This window comes from Phyllostomus discolor, chromosome 14 (genome assembly GCF_004126475.2).
Source record: "Phyllostomus discolor isolate MPI-MPIP mPhyDis1 chromosome 14, mPhyDis1.pri.v3, whole genome shotgun sequence".
In the NCBI taxonomy this organism is placed as follows: domain Eukaryota; kingdom Metazoa; phylum Chordata; class Mammalia; order Chiroptera; family Phyllostomidae; genus Phyllostomus; species Phyllostomus discolor.
Genome location: NC_040916.2, coordinates 47,710,080 through 47,735,525, shown reverse-complemented (window position 1 = coordinate 47,735,525; position 25,446 = coordinate 47,710,080). Strand labels below are relative to the sequence as shown.

The 25,446-nt window shown below is 38.4% G+C and overlaps 1 protein-coding gene across 3 annotated transcripts in view; it reads left to right on the top strand.

Moving 5' to 3' along the window:
• GATAD2B (GATA zinc finger domain containing 2B) overlaps positions 1-25,446 on the top strand; it is a 90,563-nt gene that overhangs the window by 18,147 nt on the left and 46,970 nt on the right. The window contains exon 2 of one of the 3 annotated variants that reach the window (XM_036015337.1): positions 14,040-14,081. The exons of the other annotated variants lie outside the window; for them this stretch is intronic. The gene's annotated coding sequence lies outside the window, so the exon portion shown is untranslated. The remainder of the gene's footprint in view (positions 1-14,039; positions 14,082-25,446) is intronic. 3 annotated transcript variants of the gene reach the window in all.

Below are 25,446 nucleotides of genomic sequence, written 5' to 3'. Positions count from 1 at the left end.
TATTGTCATAACCAAAGTTCTTGTGAAACATCTTACATACATCTTTTTGATGTAAGAAATGTCAAAACCTATAGAGAATTTTTATAAGAGTTTATTTGAGCCAAAACTGACAATAGTTGCTGGGAAGCAAGATCTCAAATGCTCTGGGAAACAACAGTTCTGTATTTTCTTTTATGCATTTCAAACTGAGGGAACTAGGAAGATTACATGAAGGTAGGAGAAAGCAAGGCAGGGATTGGATTACAAGATAGTTAACAAGATTATGTACCCTCCTGAGGGTGGTTACTTTAAAGGTGTATTAGCCTAGGTACACAAGAACAATGGACAGGGCTTGCTTAAGGCAAAGATAAACTTTTTACTAGAGAAATTATATGCCAGTGGCGTGACACTCCATCCTGACCTGTCCAGTTAGGAATTTATAATCAGATTACCCTGTGAGGTTACTTTCCATAGAACTCCTTTTTTCATCCACATTTTAGTTTATCTGTAGGTAAAATTCCTAGAAATACAATTACTGGACCAAAGGGCTTGCACATTTAAAATTTTGTTAGTATTAAATTATCCTTCAACTTTCACATCAACAGACTGAGAGTTTCTGAAACACTGGTGGCAAACACAAGGCCTTCGGGCCAAATCTGGCCTTCCCCTTTGTTTTATCTGGTCTGGCACCTTGTTTCTACCCAGCAGCAGGGAGGAGTTCTTGCTTAACTGTTAAGGAGTAGTTACATTTATACAGTCCTAAAATTACATTCAGCCCTTTGAAGGCAAGGCTTATGTGGCCCCTGATGAAAATGAGTTTAACACCTCTGTTCTAAAATAACTCAATTTAAATCTAAATTTGAGGAAAGCAGTATAACTGTCAAGTGTTTTTAGGAACACTCATGTACCTTATCAGTAATTTCCTTTCTTAAAAGCAGGTATCTTTGGATTTTGATTATTGGCCATGTGACTCTAACCATTGCTGGAAAGAGGATTAGGCATTTTAAAAGAAAAATTTTCTTCCTTGAAATGTCTCCCAAACCTCTCAATTGTTGATCTTTTTTTTTTTTTTTTTTTTTTAATTCTCACCGGAGGACATTTTTTCCATTGGTTTTGAGAGAGAGAGAGAGAGAGAGAGAGAGAGAGAGAGAAATACTGATGTGAGAGAGAAGCATGGATTGGTTGGTTCCTGTACACACCTGGACTGGAGATTGTACACGTCTGGACTTGGAGTTGCTCATGCTCCCACTTGGAAGGGGGAATGAACCTGCAACCTAGGCATGTGCCCTGACCGGGAATCAAACCCACAACTTTTCAGGACGATGCTCCAACCAACTGAACTACACTACCAGGGCTCAGTTGTTGATCTAAATGTAAAAGTTTTGATAAATTGATTTCTTGTCATCATAGTCTTTTTAAATCAGGGCAACTTTAGGAGTAAGGAGCATGTACAATTCCCCGGCGACTGCTTACATAGAAACTCCTCTACTCCCGGTAAGCAGAGGCAGAGAGCCAACACGGCTACATCTGCAGTTGTAGTGTTTCTAGGGAATGGGAATGTTAAGATGGATAAATGCCTTGTATGACTTAGATTTCCTTTCTGACTAGTTTTCCTTTTCAGTGGGCCACTTATTTGTCTTCCTCCTTATCCCTCCTTTTTCTCTGCTTTAAGGTGGAGATTTGTTTAATTCAGTATATTTAAATTTTGTTCCGTGAACTTAGAACTAACTAGTAGGCTTTCACCTGCCCAGGGTAGGGTCAGCATGTGTGTGGGGGAGTCAGTCCTTTTCATGGTACCACAGCCCTACATAATACTCTTTTATAGCATATTCAGGGCCTACTTTCAGGAGTACAATGAAACAGACTTAGTTTTCATAAATATTTTTAAGGAGTGACAGGAAGTTTGGCTAATTCAAGGGTATGAGAGGTGTTCAAAGTTACCATCATCTTTGAGATTAAGAGCATTGGACACTGTTGTTGGTGGTAGTGTCTTGCTTAATTCTTATCTAGGAAGTCATTTTACTTCCCAGGAACGAAGCTTGTCTTCTGGGCCTGTTTGTCTCTCTCTCTTAAAAAATTTTTTTAAATTTATTTTTAGAGAGAGGGGAAGTGAGGGAGAAAAAGGGAGAGAAATGTGGATGTGGGAGAGAAACACTGATGTGCAAGAGAAACACCCATCAGTTGCCTGTCGCACACTCCCAATGGGGACCTGGCCCACAACCCAGGCATGTGTCCTGACTAGGAATCAAACCCGTGACTGTTCAGTTCTCAGGCTGGCATTCAGCCTTCTGAGCCACACCAACCAGGGCTAGTATCAGTTCTCTTAAACTTTAGATTACTAAGATATTTCCTTCTGTTGATTGATACAACATTTAGATTCAGTGCTGATCTTTATCTTCCTTACTGCTTGCTACTGGTTTTTGGAAGTGAAGAGGAAAAGAAACTGGAAACTTTCAGCTGTGTTATCATCGCTACTGATCTGCTTATAGCTTAAGCTTGAGTAAGGCAACTCTGAAGGAGGTTCTAATTCTAAAATGTTGAAAGCTTAATGATTCTGATATTTGTGGCAAAAGTTATTCCTGAATTTTCCTTTATCCCTTAGTTTATGAAGTATCTTTAAATAAGCCTTAATGAAGGGAAGAGGATCTCTCCTCAATTTACTTAAATTGATGGCATTCTTTCTCCTTCATATTCTTCATTTTTTGTATAAAATTAGGTTAGGGAGGGAAGATTTATCCTTAGTCATTGTTGTAGTCCTTGTACCTAGAACAGTTCTGCCATGTAATATGTAATTAATTTGTTGAGGGAATAGGAAATAGAAAACTTAATTGTGGTATACTCATACTTGGCATTCTACATAACATGTACCATAAATGTATTAACTTGCATAAAAATCACAGGTAATGATAAAGAAGTAAGTTGCAAAGGGATATATATGTATAATGCTATAAAAATTTTTAAATGCAAAACAATATAGTATTTTTTAAAAGATTTTATTTACTTATTTTTAGACAAAGGGGAAGGGAAGAAGAGGAGAAGGGAGAGAAACATCAATGTGTGGTTGCCTCTTGTACATTCCCAACTGGGACCTGGCCTGTAACACAGGCATGTACCCTGAATTGGAATTGAACTGGCGACCCTTTGGTTCACAGGCTGGCGCTCAATCCACAGAGCCACACCAGCCAGGGTGGCTTTTATAATTTTAAATGGATGGAAAAAATGAAACAAGGATGTTTCATAATATGCAAAAATTATACAAAATTCTTATTTTGATGTCTGTAAATAAAGGTTCATTGGAAATAACCACGCTCATTCTTTACATATTGTCTATAGCTGCCTTCCCACTGCTACTGTGTCAGTTAGTAGTCACAAAGACAAGACCCCTCCCCAAAGCCTAAAATGTTTACTGTTTGGTACTTCACAGAAAAAGGCCAATCTGTGGTATAGGTTAATCTGGCCCTAAATTAATAGTGGTGTAATTGGACAAGTGAGCTATTATTTGGTGAATACTTGTAGTAAGTTGGAGGTAGTTATCTCTAGATTGTGTTTTTTGAAAGAAAATTTTAATCAGAAGAAAACCAGTCAGCTGGATACAGACTTTCATGGAAGTTTCAAAATGGTTGCCCATTAGTAGTCTCATCTTGTTGAATAAGTCTAAATCTTTTTTTTTTTTTTAAGATTTTATTTATTTATTTTTAGAGAGGGAAGGGAGAGAGAAGGAGAGAGAGAGAGAAACATCAATGTGCGGTTGCTGGGGGCCATGGCCTGCAACCCAGGTATGTGGCCTGACTGGGAATCAAACCTGCGACACTTTGGTTCACAGCCCGAGCTCAATCCACTGAGCTACGCCAGCCAGGGCTAGTCTAAATCTTTAATTTGCTTGTTCCTGATTCTAATTCAAACTTGGGTATTTGACAATTTTATTATTATTTTTTAAATATTTTTTAGAGAGGGGAAGGGAGGGAGAAACATCAGTGTGTGATTGCCTCTCGTGCACCCTCTCCTGGGGACCTGGCCCACAACCCAGGCATATGCCCTGACTGGGCATTGAACCAGCGACCCTTTGGTTCACAGTCCAGTGCTCAATCCACTGAGCCATACCAGCAAGCCATACAAGCCAGGGCAGAACATTTTTTTTTAAGATTTTAATTTATTTATTTTTAGAGAGAAGGAAGGGAGGGAGAAAGAGAGGGAAAGAAACATCAACGTGTGGTTGTCTCTCACGTGGCCCCCACTGGGGACCTGGCCTGCAACCCAGGCATGTGCTTTGGGAATCAAACTGGCGACTCTTTGGTTTGCAGCCCGTGCTTGATCCACTGAGCTATACCAGTCAGGGCTTCGTCTCTTAGTTTTAAGATTTGTTAAACTTTGTCCAAGTGTTTAGATTTGGGAACTGGACATATATAGCAGGAATGGTGATTAGAATCTATTACAGTGTAGTTGGCATTTTTTAAAGACATGATGCTGGGTCCCTATAGAAGTAATTTTTCTTAAGCAGATACTTGCGCTTCAGAGTAACATGATGTAATTTTAATTATTTGTAGAAAAATACTGACTTAGTAATTAGTATTTTCCTGAGAAGCAACTGATCTTTTCCTTGCATTCCATTGAGTAGCCTGAGACTCTTAGTAATGAAAGAAAAGTAATCCTATTTGAAGTAACTCTTATTCACATTCTCACCAGTTTGCATAAGGTTATTCTGTTCTCATCTTTTCATGAAGAAATAGAAAATGCAAAATCGGATGACTTAAGTGCTCTTATAAAGTGTTTTAAAGAGATACTGATTTATTTTTCAAAGCCATAGCCACAATATTTTTTAATTAACTGGAAGTCTTTTTTTAGCCCAATTCCTCTTTTTAAAAGGCCCTTCACAAAGGTATCTTAATAAAGTTGCCCTGGATAACAAAAGCAGTGAAACATAAAATATCAAGTCTAATGACTTTTATTTTCCTTTAGGAAATTTTATGCATGTATGAGTGGAATGAATATAGGAAGGTCTTCTAAACTCTGTAGTTAATATTTCTGTCAATATTGGGAATTGCTTTCTTGGTCCAAAAATTTTTCTATCTACTCTTAAAGCCCACAGGCCATTCTGTTTTAATGATCTCTCCTACTCACCCTCATTATCCCTTTTATCTGCTGTACTCATACTTGTACACATTGGAATAGAGAAATTAGTTCTTGTTTGAGTGATGTTTTTGCTTGGGAATAGGCAACTGTCTGACTATTGGAGCCCAATATATTTCATACCTGATTTCATGCAGACTTCTTTAATGTTATTTAGAGACTCTTTTTATTAAAAGGATTTCCAAAGAGTCTTTTTTAACTTCCAGAGTCAAAGATATAAAAGTCTCAATGAACAGGATACATTGACCCTGACCTCAGATATGATTATCAGTCTCACAAAGCTTTATAAGTAAAAAAGAATGGGTACCTGTAGCTGTGTGGCTAAAGGAAGCACCTGAATACTGTGAAGTATCTTGATTTCAAGGGTAAATCATTGCATTATCAAGGAATATTTAGGGACTTGTCTTCCTGCCCCTCAGATGTCTGGGTTCTGTGATTATAGTGACATTGAGGCAAGGAATGCCATCTCTTGTTTATCAGTTTTTGTTTTGTTGTGTTTTTTTGTAAACTTATTTTTTTACTGTGGTATAATATATTGGGTTGTCCAAAAAGTTTGTTTAGCTTTTTCCGTATGATAGCTCTAGTAGTGCTTAGTTGTCTTTAACTTCATTTGAAACAATTTTATTAGATTGTATTATGACAGCTGTCATATCAGCGTGAATTTAAAAAAAACTTAGCAAAATCGGTGAATCTTGTCCAGCCATTTTAATATTGAAGGTGGAAGAATATATGCAACAGTTTTGGTATATTATGCTTTATTATTTCAAAAATGGTAAAAACATGACTGAAATGCAAAAAGTATTTGTGCAGTATATGGAAAAGGTGTTGTAACTAATCAAAGGTGCTGTGACTGATCAAACATGTCAAAAGTGTTTACAAAGTTTCTTGGAACTATTGACATTTTGGTCATATAATTCTTTGCTGTGGGGCTGTCTTATGCATTGGAAGATGTTTTAACGGCACCTCTGGCCTCTACCCACCAGAAGCCAAAAGTAGGAGATAGCCAACATACTCAGAATATCCAAATCAATAAAGTTATTGGTGAAAATGAAAAATGTGTCTTTTATTTTATCGAAAAAACTAAATGGACTTTTGGGCTAACCCCATACATAAAGAAAAAGTGCTATAAGGGACCAAGATAGTAATATAGAAGATACTTCCACCCAGAAGCCTTTTTTATATGCTCCTTTCTAGTCATCATTCCTCACCTCCAGAGGTAACCAGTTGTTTTCTCTGGTAGTTTTTGTGTCCAAGGGTTGAAAATGTTGATGATAATAGCCACAGACCTCCTTGTTGGTAAAATCATGCTGCTGATGTTTAATATGATGTTTCTCAGCTGGGAGGATTTTGCTCCCCCCACCCCCGACCCCCCGGACATTTGGCTGTATATGGGGACATTTGTAGTATTTAAAACTGGGGAAATAGGGTGATACGGGCATCTAGTGTGTAGTGTGTAGTGTGTAGTGTGTAGAGGCCAGAGGTGCTGCTAAGCATCCTACACTGCACAGGACAGCTTCCGGTAACAAAGAATTATCTGGCTCAAAGGGTCAATTGACAGAGCTGAGGTTGAGAAACCCTGTTCTAATAACTGGGGCCTATTGAAGTGATTATGGCAATAAGTGATACATTAAATTGTTGGAAACCTATTCTGCTTTTGAAACTTTTTTGAAAAAGCATCAAAAATCTCTATTTGCAAGGAACTCTTAAGGGTAAACTTACTAATGTAAATTTTTATTGCCTGATAAAATGATAAACCTCTGTCTAGTATAGCATGTCCTTCTAACAGTCCCAGATCTTTGTCCCTGAATTGAAGAAAAGTGACATCTTTTGTCCTATAGGCTGCATGCACTTTTCCCCCCGTTGAAAGAATTTATTTAGTTTTAGAGAGGGGGGAGGGAGGGAAGGGAGAGAAACATGAATTAGTTGCCTCTTGCGCATGCCCTAACCAGGAACTGGCCTGCAACCCAGGCATGTGCCCTGACCAGGAATTGAACCAGCGACCTTTCACTTTGAGGGATGAAGCCCAACCAACTGAGCCTCACTGGTCAGGGCTACATGTGCTTTTTGATGTTGATAGACAAATCTCAGCTAATAGACTGCCAGAAGCTCCCCGTAGGTAAAATCCAGATCAGCTAAGTTTTTTGCTTTTGGACTGTTTAGGTACAATTTCAGAGCACTTTATCCATGTTTGTATGAATATGATCTCCCCTCATTATAGTAAAGAAGAGTCTTTACAAGTTACTGGATGAAATATACATCTAATCCTGGGCCCATTTTGATGCCCAACTATATGGGGATGATGAAAGTTCAAAATGCTCCATTGGAATATTTCATCCATCAATTCTGATTTTACATTTCTTGACTATATGCAAGTTAATTTGAGCAGATAGAGATTAGTGCAGCCTCATATAGTGTTGTTAATTTGAGGTGAGTAATGCTGCTCTGACCCTGAAAAACCCCTTTAACTTATCAGTATATTTAGTATTTGATCAGCTAGATCGTCTTTCCTAGATCTCTGATCTTTAACCTTATGATTAAAGGTATCTTCCCTAGTGTTCTGTATACCATAGTATACAGATCTTCTCTTGAGTTTTGCTGGTGGTTTATGCCCCTTCTGACTAGGCCTGAGAACCATGTCTCTTCCTTTTATTGTGCATATATGTCTTTTAAAATTATGTTAAATTCAACTGCTATTTTTATTTTTGAAGTTGACTGAATTTTTCGATAGATAGTATATGCACATGGTACAGTATTCACAATTGGAAAAAGAATTTCAGTAAAACAAGACTTCTTTGGAGGTAGAACTTAATCTGTTTCTTAGTATCTTTCTACAGATAATTTAGGCATTATAAGCTTAAAACAACTTAAATTTTTTTTTATTCTGAAGAATTTAAAATGCACACCCAAATAGAGAATATAAAGTAATGAACTTTCATGTACCCACCAGCAAATTTCAGAAATATCAACATATTGCCAATCTTTATTTTTTAAAGATTTAATTTTATTTATTTTTAAAGAGAGAAGAAGGTGGGGAGAAAGGGAGGGAAACATCAGTGTGTGGTTGCCTCTCACACGCCCCCAACTGGGGGCCTGGCCCACAACCCAGGCATGTACCTTGACTGAGAGTTGAACTGGCGACCCTTGAGTTCACGGTCCAGTACTCAATCCACAGAGCCACACCACCCAGGCCAACACATTGCCGTTCTTTACAGTTAATTTTAATGTTGAAAATACAGAGAAAGAACATACTTTAAAGATATGTAGAATTTAGCAACATAAGCCTGCTGGGTGGCTCAGTTGGAACATTGTCTCATACACCAGGAGGTTTGATTCTTGGTCAGGTCACATACCTAGGTTATGAGTTTGATCCCCAGTTGGGATGCATATGGCAGGCAACCAGTTAATGTTTCTCTCTCACATCAATGTTTCTCTTCCCTTCCTCTGTCTCTAAAAGCAGTTTTTTAAAAAAAATTTGGGTTGAGGATTAAAAGGAAAAAAACTTTAGTAGCATGAAAGTTTATTTTAAATTTGACACACATGTACTACTTTTCTCTTTTCAGATCTTCCCTTTTATTTTGGCTTCTCATTTTTCTCATGTAATATGAGGAGATAATTATATGGTTGTCCTGAAATTCTGGTAACTGAATGCTTCATGAGTCTACCAAGATTGTCACAAAAGTCTGAGTGAAGTGAATTCTGAACTTTAAAATAGTAAGCTATGCCCTGGCTGGTAGCTCAGTGGATTGAGTGCCAGCCTATGAACCAAAGGGTCATCTGTTCGATTCCCAGTCTGGGCACGTGGGCCAGGTCCCCAGTGCTGTGTGCATGAGAGACAACTACACATTGATGTTTCTCTCCCTTTCTCCTTTCCTTCCACTCTCTCTAAAAATAAATAAAGTCTGAAAAGAAAAAGAACATCACATTAAGAAAATAATAATAAAATAAAACAGTAAGCTAGATTCCAGAATGATTTCTTCATCTGTAATCATCCATAGATGTGTAGTTCTAGCATCATCTATTGAGCATAGGAATCCAGTGTGATAAATATTAAAGTGGAGGATAGATTAAAAAGTTTACAGAAGTATTCATTCATTCATTCATTCCTCACCTGAGGACATTTTCTCATTGCTTTAAAGAGAGAGGAAAGGAGAAGGAGAAGCATTGATGTAAGGGAGACATTGATTGCTGGAGGAGGGGATGAGAGTAAGGGTTTTCAGAAATTATTATAAAGGACACATGGACAAAACCAAGGGGGAGGGTGGAAGCAAGGGAGGGAGATGGGTTTGGCTGGGATGGTAGGGGAGTGGTGGGGGGAAAATGCAGACAACAGTAATTGAGCAACAATAAAATAATTTTTTTAAAAAAGGGAGACATTGACTGGTTGCCTCCCATAGGCACCAGGATGGGGATTGTACACACCTGAACCGTGAGGACCCAGGATTGAACCTGCAACTTAGGTATGTGCCCCAACCAGGAATCAAACCTGCAACCCTTTGGTTATTGGATAATGTTCCAACCAACTGAGCCATGCTGGCCAGGCAAAAGTTTATGGAAATTCTTGACTGTGTAGCTGTGATAATTTATTCTCTTATCTTAGAGTCTCTTTCTCTCTTTCCCACCCTGGTTGGGGGCCCTGTTTAAAGTCAGAGAGCCCTGGCTGGTACGACTCAAGTGTATTGAGTGCTGGCCTGTGAACCAAAAGGTCACTGCAGGCTTGATTCCCAGTCTAGGGCACATGCCTGAGTTGCGGGGCCAGGTCTCCAGTCGGGGGTGCTAGAGGGATAGCCATACATTGATGTTTTTCTCCCTTTCTTTTTTCCTCCCTTTCTCTCTCAATAATCAGTCAATTAATTAATTAATTAAATAGGAAGCCAGAAATGGGGGCAGCAGCATATACAGGGCAGCTGTATTTTTTTTTTTTTGGTATATTTTTTTCATGAACTATGAAAGTAAGAGCAGTCTTAACAAGTCAAAGATGAGCAGCATAAATATCTGAAATCTCTAAGTGAGGCTTATTGACTGGGAATTTTTCCATTGGAAAGCGACGGAGTGAGAGACACTGGTGGGTACTTAGTAGCAGAAAAAAAGGCAGGTCAAAAAGTGCCGTGGGTCCGTGGCTTAGATGGTTGGAGTGTGGTCCCGTACACCAAAAAGTCAGGAGTTTGATTCCACTCAAGGCCCATACCTGGGTTGCAGGTTTGATCCCAGAGGCAACTCATCAGTGTTTCTCTCCCACCCACCCCTCTCGCCCTATAAAAAATCAATGAATATGTCCTCTGGTAAGAAAAAAACAAAAGTAGAATACAAGTGCTTAGAAAAGCTGTGACAAAACATTAATATATTACTAAAACATGATTTTTCTGTATTCCTCTGTGCACATAGTTGATGACAGGGGTTAGCACATGGAGATGTTTGAGTCGAATTTTTATTTCAGAAAAGTATGAATGCTTGTGACTTGCCTTAAAAAAAACTTGGTACACCTACAAAGGTACAAGGAATGTACAAATAGAAAAATTAAAAAAAAACCAATCAAATACTAAGAAATAAGATATTCTCAGGCCTAGTTACGGGGAATCAACAGCAGGCTGCTGCTATAAGGATGAGAATAGGTTAGGAATTCAAGTCTATCCCAGTTAGGTACCTTGTTAGATGTTAAACACTAACTTAATGCTCTAGATGATTTTCATGTTTCTGTTTTCTGCGGGTAGGCAGTGGAATTCCCCATTGCCCTTGGGGAAGTAAACCACCCTCATAGAAAAGACTGGTGTAGAAACATCTTATGTCACATGAGAAATTAAATACTGTAATTTACTTTCTTCTCTATGGTGATTAAATCATCGAGGGTAGGGGATGTCAGTAATTTTTTATGCTTATTTGTAATACTTGAGTCAATAGAGGTCTTTTTTTTTTTTAAGATTTTATTTATCTTATTTTTAGACAGAGAGGAAGGGACGGAGAGAGGAAAAGAAACATCAACATGTTGGTGTTGCCACTCACAGGCCCCCTACTGGGGACCTTGTCCGCAACCCAGGCACTTGCCCTGGCTGGGAATCAAACTGGGCACCCTTTGGTTCCAGGCCAGTGCTCAGTCCACTGAGCCATACCAGCCAGGGTAGTAGATGTCTTTGTGGCCTCTACAACAAACTTGTTACCTGTAAACCCAGAAGTAGTGAACATATTAAGGAATACTACATCATGATATAGGGGAACTAGGAACTAGTATGGCCTTTTCATTCAGCATCTACTATTGTTAGTTGAAGGAGTGACTTCATTTAACTTTCTTGATTTCACTGAGTTAATATCCGTATCTATAAAACAGGAGAAGGACCCTGCCTTTCTGGTTTGTTGTGTGTATTAAATAGTGCACTAAATGCTCATGAATGTTAAGTATGTTCTTCCTTTTTTTCCCTTAAGATTTTATTTATTTTTGGAGAGAGGGGAAGAGAGAGAGGAAGAGAAATACTGATGTGCAAGGGAAACATTGATCATTAACTGGCAACCTTTCAGTTTGTGGGATGACATCCAACCCACTGAGCCACACCTGTGAGGGCAGATATTTTCTTTTCCTTAAAGAATTTTACATTCTTCAGAGCATTACAACTCAGATAACATTTACCAAGAAGTATTTTTAAGTTTACAATTTTCAGTTCACACAATTAATTGCACCTTTAGTTTTGGGTGATTACAGTTTAACTGAAAAGAGCTGGCTACCATATAGTTCTTAGTGTTCCAGGATTCTGAAGAAAAATACCTGTTGGTTTAAGAGCGTCTCTGGTACCTCTGGATTACTAATCAATTTAATATATGGAAGCAGATATTGTAATAAACGTAGTGTACTGCTTTAGCTTATGCAGTTCGAGAATCAACTGATGGCTAATGGTAATCTCTACTGATAGTGTAATTGTATATAAGCTTTTTATGTAATGTAAAGACTGTTAAAAATTGACCAGTGTATAAATGCAGTCAAATGTATTCAGTGGAATTAAATGGGCATGATCTGTGAATGATTGCTGAAAGATAAACAGTTTTCCCTGCCCTGATTAAACTAGTGAGCTTCAGTTTGAAATTCACAGTTGGTTTCTTGTGGAAATGTTTTTAATAAGAGGAAAATGGATTATTTTCTTTGCACCATGTATCACAGATATAATTTTTTCCTTTATCTCCTAAAATGATAACAGTACATAGATCCGAAGATCTCTGATGGGCTCCCATTACGTACAACCTAGTGTGACTGAGATGGTACAACATCAACAACTTGAAGCTTAGCTGGTGTAGATATTGGGTTTTCCTTCATTTATAGTTTGTAAATTATTGAATGCCTTATGCTAGTGGCCAGTACTTTATTTCAGATTTAACTCAGTATTCATTTTCTGAAAATTGAAATTAATATTAGGTTGCCCAGGAAAACTTTTGTTTACAAATCAGTGTCTTTGGATATGATGTTGATTACTTTTCTCTATAGTATTTAGATTCAAGGAGCTTTAATATTTGGAAAAAGCAAGTGTTTCTGAGAGATTGTTGTGGAGTCAGTACGATTATGATTTCAGAGGCCTCAGTGAGGCAGGCATTTGTATATGTTGATATATCAATTGAAAAGTAAGGAAATCTCCCCCACCCCCTTGTTATTCAGTGTTATTGTTTATAAAGAATTTATTTCCTCAAACAGGAAGGTACTAGAGTTAGGGTCCCTAGTCAGTAGATTTCTAAAACAATTACCACTGCCTTACCTCTTTGGTTTGCTAAAGTGTCTTCCCCACCAGTTTCAGACACCTTATCAGTACTTTTGGGAAAGGAAAACTTATAAAGTGATTGGAAACAGTTGCTCTAAAACAGAAAAAGGAAAGTTAGTCAGGAGACTAGGCTCAGATATGTCTCCAGTCTTGATCTGTCTATAGAATAACATAGGATGTGTGTGGTAAATGGAGCAGTGATGGCTATGGAGTTTGCTGGAATATGAAGAGAAGAGGTTCTTCTGGCTGGGGCACAGAAAAATAGAATAATCCTGTAACCATAATATGGCTGGGCTTCAGCCATTTAAAATTTATTAGTATTATTTTTTTAAGTTGTAAATGCATACATAACAAGGGCCCATGCCATTTTTAGTGTGCATACACCGTCATGACTACCTTCCTGTGAAAGCTTGCTATAATTTGTATTAGTTGTGGATTCATTTGCCCTGAGCTGTATGTATATTGATAGGACTAAATCAGATATCTACCTGTGGGACAACTTAAGGAAAAAAATCTTTAATGAACACATTCACTGTCATATCAGTGTCTGTTCTCTAGCACTAGCAGTAAGGGATAAAGAAAAGGAGCTTGGTTGGCAATATGTCATTGTTGTCTTCTTTTTTTGTAATTTGAGATATGTTTTGGTATTGATGCAGTGATTTCCTGTCTTGAATGTTGGCTTTGGAAACTAAATGGTTAAAGCATCATGATTTGAGAGGAAACTAGCTTTCATGAATGAAGGCAAAGTTTGGCATTAGGCCAGAATAATTGAGGGGGGGGTATTGTTAGGGTGGGGTGACTGACTTTTGTACCACAAATGACTTTTAAAAATTAAGAGATAATTCCATGTCCTGAGGTTATAAACCGGCTACAACTGGTTTTTCTTCCCCCTCCTCTGCCCCCGCTAGGCATCATGGGTAAAAGTAAGCATCCCCTGTTTCTTTTGTTTAATATAACAGTACGCCATGTGATTGGCAGGGCAGTGCCCGCTTGGAGAGACTGGGTTTGTGCAGGTCTCTCAAGGGGGCTGGCATGTATGGGGCCACCCTGTGCCATAAAAAGAGCTTCTCTTACGACAGAAAAGAAAAAGGGAACCTTCCCTCTTTTCCCCCCACCAAAAACAACCCCAAAACCAAAACCTGAACCCATCTCTTATTACTTCTTTTCCTCCTTTTTCTGTTTCCCCCCTTTTCTTGTCTCCAGCTTTCCTGGCAGCTAGAGGAGGGAGCAGAAAAATGTATACCTGTAAGTACTTCTAACTGTCTTGCTCCCCCCCCCCCTTTTCTTTTTCTAAAAGCAAACTCAAAATTGTTCTGGGTTCCTCACAGCCTTTTCCTTTGTATAGAGCTGATATACTAAGGTTTTGTATGAGATTGCAGTAATAAATACTGTTGCTTTTAAAAATTTGTTGGAGAGTAATTGTTTCTCATACAAAGCTCCTTTCGGTTTGGATCTGCAGCCCTTATGCTTCATCCTTTTGCCGTAATGGTCTCTGGCTTCTAGTTTTCTTTGAGCTGAAGCTGTTAGAGGAATGTTATGCTAGGGTTTTCTTCTTTTAAAAATTTCTTTTGTCTGTAGCAATGATGGTTCTAGTTTTCCCTTACCCTCCTCACTAACCACCCCTCCCCTTTTCCATGTCAGCTCTAACCCTGCTCTGTGAATGGAATCAACCAGCTGACTGAGTGCTGGCATCATGCCAGGGGCTGCAAAGCAATGAGAATGTGTGCGCGCTCGCGTGTGTAAGTGTATACAGAACACAAAGGGAAAGGCCTGCAGTCTAGGAAATCACAGGCTATTATATAAAGAAGTCTGCGTCATCTCTGCTTACTTGGGCTGATGGACAAGGAAAAAGGGAAGACTTAGGGAAGAAAAATATCCTTTTGGCACAAACACGTGCACACTTTTTTTCCTTACCATCTTTAAAAAAAACAAAAACAGATACTTGGGTTGTGGCAATATGAAAGAAAGCTTCTCTTTCCAGTGGTAGTGACTATGTTCCTAGTGGAAGTAGTGACTCTTTTGGGAGGTGAAGCAGTTTGTTTTGGGTCTTTTCTTCCTGCTCGCATTCAGAGATATGTTTACTTGAAGAAGAGGGGTGACTAAAAGAGAAATGTCTCCTGGGTTTAACAGTTGTAATTTGTTAAGATATTTTTTTAAACTGTTTCTGATCATTCAGGGTACAAGGGTGGGTGGGCAAGGGCTGCACTTAAGGAGAAACAAAAGGCATATAACAGAGCAAAAAAATACTTATTAGCTACTCCTTTGAGTTTTCCTCCTTGTTCTTTTTTTATTTCTTGTTCTGTTTAGTGTATTATGAAGATGCTGTAATCCCCACTCCCACCATCTGCTGCAGAGTTACAGTTGTACAAAAGGAAAGATGGAAAAATTAATTGGAGATCTAAGCTTCCAGGCATTGCAGGTGTCACAATTTTAGTATTCAGTTGGAATAATGTATCTTTCATTGGTCACTAGGAATTTAACATTCATTCAGAAATTACATATCAATTTATCACCAGTTTGCTGTGGTGCCCTTTTTCTTAATTCCTCTTTATGTGCTTCCTAGGTGTGATACATATATGAAATAGCTCATTGTTAGATGGAAATGTGAGATAAAGTATATTAATGAATAAAAGAAGGTCATATTTTAACAGTTGTTTTATGAGTTTATTTTTGCCCCTGGCTGACCACTCAGAATAATGGTGCTGATATGCAATCATTGGGTATGGAGAGTTTGGAGTGGGAGGGAACTGTTTTAAAAAATATTTTATTGATTTATTTTTAGAAAGAGGGAAAGGCGGAAAGAAAGAGGAGGGGAGAAACATCGATGTATGAGAGAAATGTCGATCAGTTGCCTCTTGATGTGCCCTGATTGGGGACTGGCCTTCAACCCAGGCATGTGCCCTGACTGGGAATTGAACCAGCGACCTTTTTGATTCTCAGGCTGGTGCTCAATCCACTGAGCCACATCAGCCAGGGCTATGGGAGGGAACTTTTGAACTAGTTTATCTTGTAATAAGGTTTGTCAGGTTATGGTCTAGATGTAGCTTCCTAATTTAATCTTTTTTTATAGCCTATGAATTTGTGTTCTAACCATATTTTCACAAGCAACAATTTTGGAATATTTGTATATTTTCCCCTTCGGTATGTGAGTTTTGGAGCAAGCGTTAGAAAGTGAGTAGGAGGTTATGCTTTCTTTAAGGGTTGTGGGATGAGATTTACAGGAGTGACTGGACTACTCATTCCCTAGATGGCCCTCAGTTATTTCCCCACAAAAAGTAGCTAGAGCCCACTCTTTCAAGTTTACTTTATAAGTGAATCAAGGGAGATAATTTCTCAGTCAGTTGAATATTAGAAGACCAAACAGCAACAGTTCAGCGTAGATCAAATCTAAAGGCTAGAAGATACATGCAGAGTCATGAGATTCCCTACTTGGGAGATTCCCTAGTTCTTACAAATAATAATTATCAACTTCCAGCCAAGATGGGGGTATAGGTAGATACCCTTTGTCTCCTCACATAACCAAAAGAAAGACAACACAAATTTCAAAACATGTAATAACCAGAATTGCCAGAATATCAAGCCATATGGAAGTCCGACAACCAAGGAGTTAAAGAAGAAACATTCATCCAGGCTGGTAGGTAGGGTGGAGACAGGCAGCTAGGGCAGAGAAGACTCTCGGCAAGACAGTGGCTGGTGGGCCAGCAAGAACAACTAGGGAGTGAGATAGACTGCACAACCCAAGGTTCCAGCACGGGGAAATAAAGCCTCAAAACCTCTGACTGAAAAAACTGTGAGGGTTATGACAGAGGGAGAGTCTCCCAGTCTCACTGGAGGGTTTTTGGACCTACAGGATCCTAGAACATACACAGATCTATCCACCCACCCAGGAATCAGCACCAGAAGGAATCATTTGCTTGTGGGTAGTGGGGGAAGTGAATGAATGATGGTAAGAGCCAAGCAAGCAGCATTGTTCCCTCTTGGACCATTCCCCCACATACAGTACCACAATGCAGCGAACTGGGTTGCCCCGCCCTGGCAAATACCTAAGGCCCTACCTTTTACTATGTAGCAGGTACGCCAAGACAAAAAAATATAGCCCAAATGAAAGAATAGATCGGAGCTCCAAAAATAGAACTAAGTGATGAGGGATAGCCAACCTATCAAAGGCAGAGTTCAGAATACTGGTAATCAAGATGCTCACAGAAATAGTTAAGTATGGTCACAAAATAGAGGAAGAAGTGAAGGTTATGCAAAGTGAAATTTAAAAAAATGTACAGGGAACCAATAGTGAAGGGAAGCAAACCAGGACTCAAACCAGCGGTTTAGAGAAGGAAGAAGTAGACATTCAACTAGAACAGAATGAAGAAAGAAGAATTCCAAAAAATGGGGAGAGGCTTATGAACCTCTGGGACAACTTTAAACGTTCTAACATCTGAATCATAGGGGTGCCAGAGGGAGAAGAGCAAGAAGTTGAAAACTTGTTTAAACAAATAATGAAGGAGAACTTCCCCAATTTGGCAAAGAATGTAGACTTCCAGGAAGTCCAGGAAGCTCAAGAGATCCCCAAAGAATTTGCACCCACGGAAGCAAACACCAAGGGCACATGATGATTAAAAGCAGCAAGAGAAAAGGAGACAGTTATCTACAAAGGAGTTCTTGTGAGACTATCAGCTGATTTCTCAAAAGAAACCTTATAGGCAAGAAGGGGCTGGAAAGAAGTTTTCAAAGTCACGAAAGGCAAAGACCTACGTCCAAGATTATTCTATCCAGCAAAGCTATCATTTAGAATGGAAAGGCAGATAAAGTGCTTCCCAGATAAAGGAGTTCATCATCACCAAGCCCTTATTTTATGAAATATTAAAGGGACTTATCTAAGAAAAAGATGATAAAAAATATGAACAGTAAAATGACAACAAGCTCATAACTATCAACAACTGAACCTAAAACAAAACACTAAGCAAACAACTAGAACAGGAACAGAGTCACAGAAATGGAGATCATATGGAGGTTTATCGGTAGGGAGGGTGAGGGGGGGAAGTAGGGGATAAAGTACAGGGAAAAAGAAACAGATGGTAGGTACAAAATAGACAGGGGGAGGTTAAGAGAATAGTATGGGAAATGGAGAAGCCAAAGAACTTGTATGACCCATGGACATGAACTAAGGTGGGGGAATGCTGGTTGGACAGGGGGTGCAGGTTAGAGGAGAATAAAAGGGAGGAAAAAAAGGACTACTAATAGCATAATCAATGAAGTATATTTTAAAAATAACTGAGTTCATCTTTTAAAGATTTTATTTATTTTTAGACTGAGGGGAAGGGAGAAAGAGGGAAAGAAACATCAGTGTATGGTTGCCTCTCGTGCACCCCCTAGTGGGGACCTGGCCTGGAATTCAGGTATGTGCCCTGACCAGAACTCAAACCAATGACCCTATATGATTGGTCTAGAGCCCAGTCCACTGAGCCACACCAGCCAGGGTTGAGCTGGTTTTATTTTTGATACTATTATTTTGTAATGGCATGGGAAGCAGACATTCTACATGTGTTGTATGCATGGTATTTTTTATGTTTTATCTTTTATATTGGTTTACATTAAATATGAAGGGAAGGGAAGATGTAAGGATTTTTCATTTCTTCCTTCCTTTCTAAGATTCTGTCTGTGTCCATTGCTTACCCAACTTACGGGTTTCTAAAAGTATCTTTCGCAGCCTTTTACGTTTAACTGTTCTCTTTGGTGCCTAGAAGCAGATTAGAAGGAATAATCTCATGATTAGATAGTTATCATCAGTGAGGTGTAAGTTAGCCCATTCTATTAGTTAGGCAGATTTTTTTCTTTTTTCCTTTTTCCCCCTCTCTTTTTGCTTAATTCTCATAGGCACTTGTTACTGTTTAGGGATATCTGAAGAGTAGTTTTGAAAGATGAGTGAAATCTGCCTTTTGACCATGCCTGTCCCCTTTATTCTAACATCACCTGTTTTAAATGATATCTGGCAGATTTCCTTTGGTATGTGTCAGAATTTTTGTGCTGGTGTTATTATATTATATAACATTAGTATAGCATATTTATGCTGACTTGTAAAGTAACAGTGTGAAAAGGCTGCTTACCTCCTAATCCATTAGTTTCTTAGCACATTTTAACTTGTCACATTTAAGCATATGATCCTTGGTGTGTTATTACTAAACAGTATGTCACCTAAAGCAAGATCATCTAGGCTCTTTATTTAGGATGTGAACCAAGGTTTGTGTAGTAAACTCAATATTATAGAAAAGACACCGCAAGAGCAAGTAAATAACAATAGGCTTTCCCTTTTGATGTAGAATTATTATCTTACCAGTTTGGATCAAAAACCAAAATAACAGTATAGCTATATAACATAGTAGGATTAAGAATGTGGACCTTGAAGTAAAAAAGACCTGTGTGTGAATTAGGCTTAGCCATTTACAGACTGTGAAATCTTGGAAAGTTACTTATTGTATCTATTCTGTTTTCTCTTCTGTAAAAACTATTTAAATTATTAAAGCCCTTTTTTAAAGGACTTAAATGAGATAATGCATTGTAAAGCACTTGAGCAGTGCCCAGAAAATAATAAGAGCTTAGTGAATGTTAGCTGCTATTAGTTGTATGCCTTATTACTGGGTTTATTTACTATTGTTTTCAGTATTCTTATTAGTTGCTTTTAGCTGGTCTGTGACTACCTCCTTTTTTTACTTTTGGCAGATCTTTTGAATTAGACTGGATTGTTTGACCTATATTTTGAAAAATCTAGATCAGGAATCAGCAAACTATAGCCACTGCCTGTTCTTGTAAATAAGTTGTGTTGGAACATAGCCACACTCATTTACTCACAACAGCAGAGTTGAGTAGTTGGCCCACAAAGTCTGAAATACTTACTCTGTGGCCCTTTATGGAAAAAGTTTCCAGATCCCTCACCTTGATCAAGAGTCTTTTTTTTCCTAGAAGAGTGGGCCAGGAAGCAAATTCTAGAAATTAAAAAGGACGTAATTAAAATAGACTAGGTTTATTTTTTATTTTTGTTAAAGATTTTATTTAGCCCTGACTGGTGTAGCTCAGTGGACTGAGTGTGGGCTGCAAACCAAGGCGTTGCCAGTTCGATTCCCAATAAGGGCACATGGCTGGGTTGCGGGCCAGGTCCCCAGTGTGGGGCATGTGAGAGGCAACCACATATTGCTTTTTCTTTCCCTCTCTCTCCTTCTCTTCCCTTCTTTCTAAAAATGAATAAATAAAATGTAAAAAAAAAGAATTCTTTAAAAAAATATTATTTTTAGAGAGAGGGAAGGGAGAAAGAGAGGGAGAGAAACATCAGTTGGTTGCCTCTTGTATGTCCCCAACCTGCCCACAGCTCAGTCATGTGCCCTGACTGGGAACCAAACAAGTGACCCTTCAGTTCACAGGCCAACTTTCAATCCACTGAGCCATACCAGCCAGGGCAAAATAGTCTCGTTTAAATGTATAAGAATCAATTAAGCATTTCAGATTTTGTAGGAGTGGAATTTTGTAGCTTGGAGAATAGTAGAAAGAAGGTCCATTGATACAGCTGATATCAGGTGAAAAATGTGTACCATTTGGAGTTGATTAGGCAATAATAGTACTTATGTAATCTAATAGGGGCATTTCATAGTATTGGGTATTAAAGGGAAATATAAAGAAGAATGGTTTGCTGCTAAGTAGTTTGCATATAGACCTGGAAAATAATATTAATTCTTGGGTTGCCTATTAGACAAGTGTATTAATTTGAGTACAGAAGCAGTTTTCAAAGTGATCTGTGACTCCTGGTGGTTCTCCTAGACCTGGGATGTCAAACTCATTTTCACTGGAAGGCCACATCAGCTTCGTGGTTGTCTTCAAAGGGCTAAATGTAATTTTAGGGCTGTATAAATGTAACTACTCCTTAACAGTTAAGTGAGAGCTTGGCGATGCTGCCAGGTAGAAACAGGGTGGAGGGCTGGATTCAGCCTGTGGGCCTTGTGTTTGTCACCTGTGTCCTAGACCCTTTCAGAGAGCCTGAGATCAGAACTATTCCACAATAATACAAAGGCATTATTTGCCTTTTTCACTGTGTTGACATTTGCACTGATGATCTAGAAGCAATAGTGAGTAAAACTGCTAGTGCCATAGCATGAATCAAAGCAGTAGCACCAAACTGTACAAATAGTTACTGTATTCTTCATTGCCTTGCAGTTTAAATTTCAGTAAAAAATGATCTACTTTCATGAAGAATATTCTTGATGAAGCAGTAAAAATGAATTTTATGTTATCTTGACCTTTCAGAACATGACATTTGAATATTTTGTGTGATGAAATGGGAAATACAGTACTCATTATGCACTTTAGCTAATATTGAAATAGTGGTGTCTCAAGGAATTAAGTACAGTTGAGTTGTAAGCTAACTAGCTGCTTTCTTCATAGAACATGGTTTTTACCTGGTGAAAGAATAATCAATGAACTGTGGTTTTAGATTTGGGTATTTGGCAGACATATTCTTGAAAATTTTTCAGGAAAACAACTGACTGTGTTTGTACCAGAGATAAAATTCAAGTAAGTTAAACTATGAGTTTGGCTGCTTCCTAGAACTTAAATACTTTTCTGATGATGTTAGTGGTGATGTTAACAAATGTGATTTTTTAAAATACTGTATATGAGCCCTGGCTGGTGTGGCTTAGTGAATTGAGAGCCAGTCTCCAAACCAAAGGGTCACCAGTTCAATTTCCAGTCAGAGCACATGCTTGGATTTTGGGCCAGGTCCCCCGTTGGGGGCATGCGAGAGGCAACCACACATTGATGTTTTTCTCCCTGTCTTCCTCACTTCCCCTCTCTTTGAAAATAAATGAAATCTTTAAGAAGATAAAAATATTATATAATGAATTATGTCAACATTGAAATCTACATGACTTAGTGGACCAGTATTTACTAGATGACCAGTGCTTGATATATTGTAAAATCATGTTTGGGTAAAAGATTCATTCAAAGTATAAGATAGACCATTGGGTGTTTTTTTTTTTTTTTTTTTCACATCAGTGTGTGGTTGCCTCCCACATGCCCCCTACTGGGGACCCGGCCTACAACCCAGGCATGTGCCCTAGACTGGGAATCGAACTGGCATCCCTTTGGTTCACAGGCCTGTTCTCAATCCACTGAGCTGCACCAGCTGGAACGACCATTGGATTTTAATATAAGTTATGATGAGGTATCAGATTTCACATTGCAACTAAACTTTAGAAACTACGTATTGTTGTTGTTTTTTTTTTAATAAGGTAAAACTCACATAACATATAATTAAACATTTTAAGTTGTCTAATCCAGTTTCATTTAGTATGTTCACAGTGTGGTGCAATTACCACCTAAGTCAAATTTCAAAACATTTTCATCACTCCAAAAGGGAGCCTGTACACATTAAGCAGTTCCCTATTTCTCTGTCTCCTAGCACCTGGCAAATATTAAGTTGCCTTCCATCTTGATGGATTTATCTATTCTAGGTATTTCATATAAATGAAAATCATACAGAATCATACAATGTATAACCTTTTGTTATCTGGCTACTTTCACTCAGCATAATGTTTCTGAGATTTCATCCACATTATACCATGTATCATTACTTTACTCCTTTTTATTCCCAAATAATATTCCACTGTAGTAATACAACAGTCCTCAAATAACATGTCGTTATTACATTTGATGAGAAAAAATAAGTCTGGCCAGGATCACTGTGTGAAGTTTGTGTGCTCTCCCCATGTCTGTATGCATTGTCTCCAGGTAGTATGGTTTCCTTCCACACCCCAGATTTGTTCATGTTAGGTTAATTGGCATGTCTAAATTATCTCAGTCTGAGTGGGTGTGGGTGTGAGTACATCCTATAATGGAAGGGTCTTATGTCCACGGTTGGTTCCCACCTTGTGCCCTGAGCTATAGGTATAGACTCTGGGGACTTGTGATCCTGAACTGGAATAACTGGATTGGAAAATAATTATCTTGTTTTTAATTCATCTTTCTTAATTGTATATATACCTCACATTTATTTCATTGTTTAATATTAGTGTTTTGGGGGTCTTCATAATTTAGAAGTCTGATGTTTTTGTGACCAGAAATACGCCATAGGAACTTAACTGTGGTTTATATCAATTAACCTATCCCAAAATTAGTTTTGTCATCAAGTTACAGTTTCCAAGAACCTATCCATGTTGTTAAGTAAGGACTCACTTCCCTGACCCGTGTGGCTCAGTTGGTTTGGCATTGTCCCCCAAAGTGAAAGGTTGCTGATTTGATTCCTAGTCAGGGTACATGCCTGGGTTGTGGGTACATATGAGAGGCGGCCAATAGATGTTTCACTCTCACATCGATGTTTTTCTCTCTCTGCCTCCCTTGCCCTCGCTCTAAAAATAAATAAAATCTTTTTTAAAAATGAGGAGTTACTGTATATCACATTTTATTTATCTGTTCATCAGTTGATGGACATTAGGGTTGTTTCCACATTTTTGCCTATTGTGAATAGTGCTGCTGTGAACATTTTTGTGTGGTTGTCTCTTATGTGCTCCCCTGCTGGGATCCTGGCCTGCAACACAGGCATGTTCCCCAACGGGAAATCAAACTGATGACTCCTTGGTTCACAGACTGGCACTCAATCCACTGAGCCATACCAGCCAGTTGCTGTGAACATTATTGTGTTAAGTTTTTGTTTGAATATCTGTTTTCAATTCTCTTGGGTATTTATCTATGAATGGAATTCCTGGTTGACATGATTATTCTCTGTTTTTGATTATTCTAACTTTTTGAGGAACCACCAAACCATTTTCCAAATCAGCTGTACCATTTTACACTCCCACTAGCAGTATACTAGGGTTCTGCTTTCTCTACATCCTTATCAACACTTGTTATTTTCTGTTTTTTCGATTGCAGCCATCCTAGTGGGTGCAAATTGCTCTCACTGTGGTTTTGATTTTACAGTTTTCTAATGACTAATGATATTGAGCATATTTTATGTGCTTACTGGCCATTAGTATAATTTCTTCAGATAAATGTCTGTCAGTGTACTTGGCTCACATGTATTGAGTTTTCACTATACCAAAGACAGTATCTACAAAGCCAAGCCAATCATTTGAAAAGACTATTAAAATATGGTATTTTATTTACTCTATATTCATACTGATTACAGTATTCTGATTACTCTGTATTCAGTATGAACTCATGAGTTTTAATATATATACATATTTTGCACATGTACACACACATGTAGAAGTAGATACGGATATGTGTACATACATACAAGTTTGGACTGGAAAAAGTCCAACCATTGTTAATATAATGAGAACAGTGCCATATTGATGTAACCTGGCAGCCAAGAAGAGTGGACTGGAATGCATATGGGTGAACAATAACGACTTCATTATACTAGCCAGTGGGGGCAGTAGATGCCCTTGAGTGAGCACATGTACTGTGTATAGGCCTTTGCATTCAAAATGACTGAGTGAGTAGAGCAACGAATCTGCATCAGATTTTGTGTTAAGCTTGAACATTCTTCTGTGGAAACTATTTGGATACTTCAGAAGGCTTCAGCTATGGCCAACTGGTGATTGGCAGCTTCATCACAACAGTGTGCCCACTCATGCATCAATATCTCATGTAGGGTTTTTGGCAAAACATCAAATCACCCAGGTGACTCAGCCCCCCTACAGCCCAGATTTGGCACCCTGTGACTTCTCACTTTTCCCAAAACTAAAGTCACCTTTGAAAGGGAAGAGATTTCAGACCTTAGATGAGATTCAGGAAAATACAATGGAGCAGCTGATAGAGACTGGGAAAATTGTGTGAGGTCCCAAGGTGCCTACTTTGAAGAGGACTGAGATGTTATTGTCCTATGTACAATGTTTCTTGTATCTTGTATCTTCAGAAAAATGTCTCTATTTTTCATATTACGTGACTGGATAGCTTCTGGACAGACCTCATATATTTCCTTGTTCCAAGAGGACTTGGAAGCAGTGACATCACTGTAACAGTGAGCACACTGGACACCAGATCTTGATTTCTAAATGCTGTTCTCTAATAAAAGGAACCAGAGTTCCTTGGAGAGAAATGTCTATAGCAGAGAAACAAAATCAGATGAACTTGAAACACCATGTGGTACCAGAAAGTAATAAAATGCAAAAAAAAAAAAAAAAGAACCCCAATAGGGAACTAACTTGGAGGAGCTCCCAGTGACAGGATCTGAGACAGTTTGAGGAACAAAAATAAATAATGACAGTAATGGATTATAACCCATGGGATAAAGTAAATATTCACAAGTCTGTACAGCTATAAATAAATATTTGACTAAATAAATGAGGGAGGGAGGACAGCTCTTTATTACATAAAATTCAAATTAATAAATATCAAAGGAGTGATGGAAACATTAGGCAAATACTACAGTAATAATTGTTACAGGCAAGAATTACCTCTGAGCCTGGCTGGTGGCTCATTTGATTGGAGCGTTGTCCCATAGACCAAAAGGTTATGGGTTCGATACATGGTTGGGGCACATGTGGGAGGCAGCCAGTCAATGTTTCTCTCTCACATTGGTGTTTCTATCTCTCTCTTCCTTTCTCTCTGAAATCAAAAAAACATA